Genomic DNA, 6,717 nt, shown 5'->3' with positions numbered 1-6,717 from the left:
TGAGAAAAGTTTCTCCTGACACCCAAACAGCGATCCGTGCAGAATTCGGCCATCAGAAGTAGAATATTCTTCAGACAAAGCTTTACAAGATAAAGGTCACAAGTAAATGGATCATCGCAAGCCCATAGAAGAAAGAAACAGAGCTGACAAAAGGCTATCTACGCTTCAGCAACTCACAAGAACATTCAGGAATTGATTACAGGACTGGATTGGTGATGATTGTATGGAGCACAGCTATCCAACAGCGACCCTCAAATATAGTACCTGCGCTCCGTGTGCATTCCCGGTCTTGAATAGGCCGGATACTGATGATTGTCAGCACCGCCGGGGTTCCGCTGGATGTCAGGTGCGGTATCACGAGATCTTACCGGCTCCGGATAGTGGTACTCAGAGTGTCCGCCTCTACCCCTCTGACCATCATCACTCGCGTCACCGTGCTGTTGGCGGTACTGTCTGCCTCTACCCCTTTGACCATCACCACTCGTGTCACCGTGTCGTTGGCCAAGGCGATGTGGCGCTGGAAAGAGAGGCTGATACTCCCACTCTGTTTCGTTCCATATCAAGGGGTTTTCATCTACGAAGCTCATGCCTACATTGCCTTCTCCACCCTGCAGATCCATTCCAGCATCTCTGTCAGATATCTGAGTCGGTTTGCTGTCCAATCCCTGTGAGTTGTCCATGCCCAATAACAATTGGTGGGAATCCTGCAGCCATTCAGAGACCCCATCATATTGTGCATCGCTCTGAGGATGGGAGATGTATTTAGGCATCCAGCGAGCCCTAGACGGAGCTGGTGATTCGTGGAAGAAGCGTCCCCTGCCTGCCCTCTCCCTGTAACCAAAGCGAATCCCCACATTCCTTTGGGCCTCAACATGGTAGCGCCTTGGACTGTCAGTCGCCGGATGCTTTTCCCAAGTATTGCCAGGCAAGGACACCATTTCAGTTAGTTTTGAACGGTCTTCCGTACCACCATGGGCCTTGGACTCAAATTGCACATCTCCTTGCTGCCACTGATCAGATGACTCCTGTATAACATCTGCCACATTGAAGTACTCTACCGGTTTAGCGAGATTTTGCACCACCGAAGCAAGTCCATCAACTACAGCCATACCATGCGGACCTCCTTCTGCATGCTCTTCTTTCCTGCCTGTCTGTTTAATCGGTTTGCACATGACACTATCGTTTGAAATTGGAGTCTCGACAGGCAGTAGACCATGCTGGTTCTTTTCTGATTTCTTGACCTGCCTGAGAAGCTACTAGCTGTATCATGTACTTCCTTGGCCAGTACTGCCCACTCCCGGTTTACTGATGCAAGTGGAACATCATCAAGCATTATATTACCCACAATAAGACCTGTAACAGAAGTAACCTTGGCAGGAATTATAGAACTATTAATGGCAATACATGGAACATGGGTTTTTTGCATACTCGGGACTTCTGTAGAATTCTTCTCATTAAACACAGGTGGCGCTGCAGGCCTAACTGAATTAAAGTTCCTCCTGCTGCTCTTGTTTCTGGTCAAGAGGTCGTCATGATTTTTAGTTTCAACACCCTTCGTGTCTGCAGGTATCTCCCTATCTGTTATATTTCTCTCCCATGAACCAAAATGCATATGTCTGTTCTCCATTGGCCAGTGTTCTGGAGTACTGTTGTCATGTGACAGTGAGTTGAGGGAAATGTGTTCCATCATGTTAGCCTGTGTGCTCTTGGCTGAAGACATGAACTTATAACCTTTACTAAGACCTGAAGTATTTGATGCTGCACTGGAACCAATAGAAACTTCACTAATCTTGACTCCAGCTACTGGCTGAGGCGCATTATGACCATCAGCAGAGACAATACAACATGTATCTGCCACTGAACTAGCACATTTAGCAGTCACGTCATCTCGCGTTTTTGGTTTGCAGTACATATCTGCGTCTGGGGGCGCATCATTGGACTTCTGACTCTGTATTGATTGATACCTCCTCAATTCTTCCAGTTTTGCAATAGCATTTGTATTTTGTTGACTAATCCACTTCTCCGCGTCCTGTAGTTGTTTCGCAGCTTGAGCAGACAAATATCTCATTCTGGAATGCTGAATGCACCAAAAAAACACTAGTTAAACAACAACCATGGCACAAGAAGCTCTTAGCAACAATTTTGCAGTAATTGCCTGCCAATTATAAACATTTCATTTCTGTATGTGTGTGCCACTTTGTTGGGCACACTGTACAGGGACAGAGAGTAACTCTTGGAAGATAGGTATCTACATCAGCAAGACTGCAAGGTCTAATAGAGATAAATGAATTAATCAAGTAAAGGGCATTACTGGAAGGACCGAAGGAGTGACAGAAACATCTCTAATATCAAGGTTTACAGGACTGGGTTCTCGGGTCTAAGTTTTACGAAACAAACGCTACATGAAACCTTAATGCGATAAAGAAACATGACATCCGTCGCCAGGTAGATGCCATGGAAAATTTTGTGCAGCAGAGGTGACATACACACTGAATAACTCATAGTGTCCAAACCTCCCTGGACGCTCACCTGCCTACTGCTAACCCTAGTATGAACACTTCAATCAAACTGTACAGGTACAGAAGAAAAAGGATGTTTTGCTTTTTTTTATCTTTCTATGCATCTCATTTGAGTTTCCGTGTAAGAAATAATCACAGAAATCGGCAACTACTCCAATGCGTAAGTTCAATTTTATCAGAGGACAATACCTAAGGAGACAAAAACCACATACCTGGTCTTCACAATGAAGCCAATTTGACTCCTTATCAGCGACCGTCACATGTGGCTGCTGTGAGGTGTTCCTAGAAAGAAGTTGGTCTTGATGAGCATCTACCATAAGAACTCGTCGCAAAGAGTCAACCATGGAGTGCTCTTCACGTCCATGTCCAGTAATACGGGATGGCATGTCCTGAGCAGAACCATCAAGCATGTTTCTTGAGATATCGCTTCTTCCATATGAATGGCGATCAGCAGATTTAACAACTTTTCCAGCTTGGCTGAATTCAGTAACTTGTTTTTCTGACAGACAAACAACAGTTACACCCTTATCAGGCCCATTTGATGGATTAGTTGGCACAGAACTGCTGCTTTGAGAAACAGAATTAAGCCTGTCAAAGACAGGACCAGTCTCACTGGTGGAAGCACTGAAGGGAACATATTTTGTCGCAGGATCTTCCTCGACATGGATGATTTTTGGGTGTTTAACCTTGGAGTCCTTGAGTAGAGATGAAGGTAGATTGGACAAGTTAAGGGCACGGAAATTTCTAGCTTTGTTGTTTAGACACTTGATTTTCTCTAATAGAGCCACATCCTTCTTGATGATAGGTTGCTTCTCGATCTCAAGTACATCTGCATGGCCATTCTTGACCTTCCCAAGAACATGGCAAGATTGATTTATGACACAACAATCAGCAGGCATGTGAGCATGAGATATATCCCTCTTGTCTGGATAATACCCACCATGTCCAATATCCTGCTGTGCTAGTGCCTCCTCGTTGAGCGCAAACTGATCACAATGAGCAAGAGATTCAACAGCAAAGCCAGTCGGGTCAGCATGCTTGTACGGACCATATGGCACCTCTCCACTATGCGATTTTCTATTTTCATCAGGTGGCTGATCAGGAGGACGATGCCAGTAATCCAACAATGGAGGAGGTATACATATATTAGGAACTTGGGGATCATGCAGTTGAGCCTGCTCAGCTCCCCTCATCCACTTTGCAGCAGGAATAGGATCGCCTCCTTTGCAAACATAGTCCATTCTTGAGATAATTTCATGCTCATAACTGCAAGACAAAATTACCTCACCAGTTCCTGTCATATAAGGATATCTTAGAGCATATCTAATCATATGAAAAAGAAATTACATTTACTGAACACAGATTGCTATGATCCTGTGATGATATTTGGGGTATGGAATACGAAAGAGTGAGATAGCTCGTAGCATTCATCAAGCGAGTGTATACCAGTTATCTGGTTCTTTCCTTGTTTATCTTGTGTTGCCACAATACCAGAAGCAATAGTTGGCCACCTTCCTGAAATTTGCCCTGTAACAGAAAAGATAATGAGTAGGGAGAACAAATGTGACTCGTTAACCATATAGAACGGTTAAAGCTTTTAGCCCCAGAAACTATCAGTTTGGACAGAATTTATGGACATGTCCAACCAAGTAAAATACCGGCATATCTATTCTGTTCCAGATAACTTGGTGCCAAACAACAATATGCATTCAGATACTCCCTCCGTCCCAAAATAAGTGACTCAAGTTTGTACTAACTTTGTACTAAAGTTAGTGCAAAGCTGAGTCACTTATTTTAGGACGGAGGGAGTACAATATAGTGTGAATAACTGAACTACAAACAGACTTTGTGCAAACCAAATGTAATGTTGCAGTTTGCCACCTTGTTGACTGGTTGACGCAGAGTTTTTGGAGCCAAGTACTGGGAAATCATCCATACTTAGGCTGAACCCTTTCCCCTGTGATGTTGCTGCCTACATTGGCAAAATTTACTATAAGAAAATCCTCAGTTAATTGACAACATGATTTACAGTAGGGGTGCATACCCGTCTGCCAACAGCTTTCAACGGTGCTTTTAGAACATTACTGAAAGAATCTGGAAAACGAGAAACTTGCAAGCTCCCTGATCTTTTCTCTGTACTTCGAGGATAATTTGCGGCCATTGGCAAACGATACGATGGTAAGTCAAGGAAGTCACTTCCAACTGATGATGATGACGTCGAGCTTCCTCGGGAAGAAGGACGATCATCAATGTGGCTAGGTGAACCAGAAGTTCCATCATTCTTGGGATTCAGAAGCAAAGGTGAAGCCCATGCATTTGATGCTGGGAGCATTGATTTGCCGTCCCAAGTGGTCGTGCCCCTAACATCCATGCAAAATTTTCATCAGACGGCAATAAGAATGAAACATCATCTCAGCTTGCGTAAATAAGGGTTGCCTGGACAGTATAGTGAAGGAATCCACATGTCCCCATGCCCTTTCAGGCTGTTGTTTCACCAGAGAAGCAAAACTTACTGACTAACGTGGAAAAAAAAACTTGACAAACATACAGGTGTATTATCCAATCCTCCAAGGGGTACACGCACCTAGCATGTGATGTTTTTGGCATAATTTCCTTTCTCTATTTAATTATAAACCAGATACCTCAAAGATATGTGCGTATCCAGGAACCATACTATCTCCCCATTCTAGCAGCACCCAGAAAATTATCACAGGGAGAAATCTTACTTTGGAACAATCTTGTCACTGCGGAGGCCATGGCTGTCCAACCTAGGCAAACAGACCCTCACCACATCAATTTCACAAGACACGAAAGAAGCCAGTGATAAATATTTGACAGAAGCAAATGCCTCGATCAGGAGCTTCTCCAGCAGATGCCAAGTGCTAGGGTTAGAAATGCTACCTCTGGTTCGGCAAGTTGATGGGTTTAGGAGCCTTCGCGCCGGGCTTCCCCGTCTGAGAAATCCCCGCCCACCTGCACACAGCAACACGATCACTAAGCCCGTCAGGTATTTAATATCGACTAAATCGCCTAAGATTTTCTTCAACGCGGAGAAGGAGATGAAGAGGAGGTAGGAGCAGATGGAACGGAGCGACGGGCCTCTTGCCGTCCGCGAGCGCGGCGATGGCCACCATCGTTTCCCTCTCCTCGCTCCGAAGGCAAGCCGGGTCGTGGAAAGTGCGGGCAGGCTAGCGCACGCAGTCGAGGTGGAGGTGGAGGCGGCACGGCGAGGGAACAGCGTGTCGGCGCCGGACGACTGGAGCGAGCGGAGCAAAGGGGAATGGAGTGGGAGGCGGGCGAGGATGACAAGTGGGGCCAAGGATAGGGACTAAGGTCTTTGGTTTGCGTCCACACTCAAATACGCCTAGCCTTGACAGTGCCTCGAGTTGGCTAGGGCGCGTTTGATTGTCCGCACAAGGTTCAAGCAGATTCGCGCGGAAAAAAACAAGTTGATTGATTGTCCGTATATATTATTAGGTCTATATGACATGAATTTTAAAACACTTCTGGGTCTGTCTCGCGAGGCACGCTCGAATTGGTATTTTCTTGCGAGCCAGGCCCGCGAGGCACGTGGACAGCGGGGCTGCACGCGAGGAGCCACCCTCGAGAAGTCGTGTTGCTTCCTGAAACGCGACAGTTATTACCCTCACCTTCCTTCACTGTTCTCTCTCCCCTCTCCCCACTCTCACCGACGGCGGCGGTAGCATGGAGCAGACCGGAGAATAACAAATCGACCTCCGACCACCTTCACCGGCATCCGCAACAGCACTTCTGCAATGGTGGTAAGCTATTTTTTCCTTCCTCACCTACTACTTCACATTCCATTCGAGCTTAGATTCGATCCACGCTAGAGGAACGAAGAATTGGGGTAAACACCATAGGAGTGATCATAACATAGTCATGACTACCGGTAGATATGAGGTTCCCGATGTTAGGGAACACAGTAATTTCAAAAAAAATCCTACGCACACGCAAGATCATGGTGATGCATAGCAAAGAGAGGAGAGAGTGTTGTCTACGTACCCTCGTAGACCGTAAGCGGAAGCGTTATATGACAACGCGGTTGATGTAGTCGTACGTCTTCACGATCGACCAATCCTAGTACCGAAAATACGGCACCTCCGCGATCTGCACACGTTCGGCTCGGTGACATCCCGCGAACTCACGATCCAGCAGAGTGTCGGGGAAGAGCTTCGTC

At 46.0% G+C, this 6,717-nt stretch overlaps 1 non-coding gene across 1 annotated transcript; it reads right to left on the bottom strand.

Moving 5' to 3' along the window:
* Nucleotides 1-5,864, bottom strand: LOC125551303 (uncharacterized). The gene is made up of 8 exons (XR_015600621.1): nucleotides 5,619-5,864; nucleotides 5,421-5,492; nucleotides 5,246-5,287; nucleotides 4,564-4,879; nucleotides 4,401-4,491; nucleotides 3,966-4,046; nucleotides 2,732-3,813; nucleotides 1-2,077 (listed from the first exon to the last, which is right to left on the bottom strand). It is a non-coding gene; the product is annotated as an uncharacterized LOC125551303 (transcript).
* Nucleotides 5,865-6,717: the final 853 nt, after the last annotated feature.

Source organism: Triticum urartu, chromosome 4A (genome assembly GCF_056163025.1).
Source record: "Triticum urartu cultivar PI428250 chromosome 4A, HENAU_Tu73, whole genome shotgun sequence".
NCBI lineage: Eukaryota > Viridiplantae > Streptophyta > Magnoliopsida > Poales > Poaceae > Triticum > Triticum urartu.
Note: the sequence above shows the minus strand (reverse complement) of the source record. Positions and strands in the feature narration are given on the sequence as shown.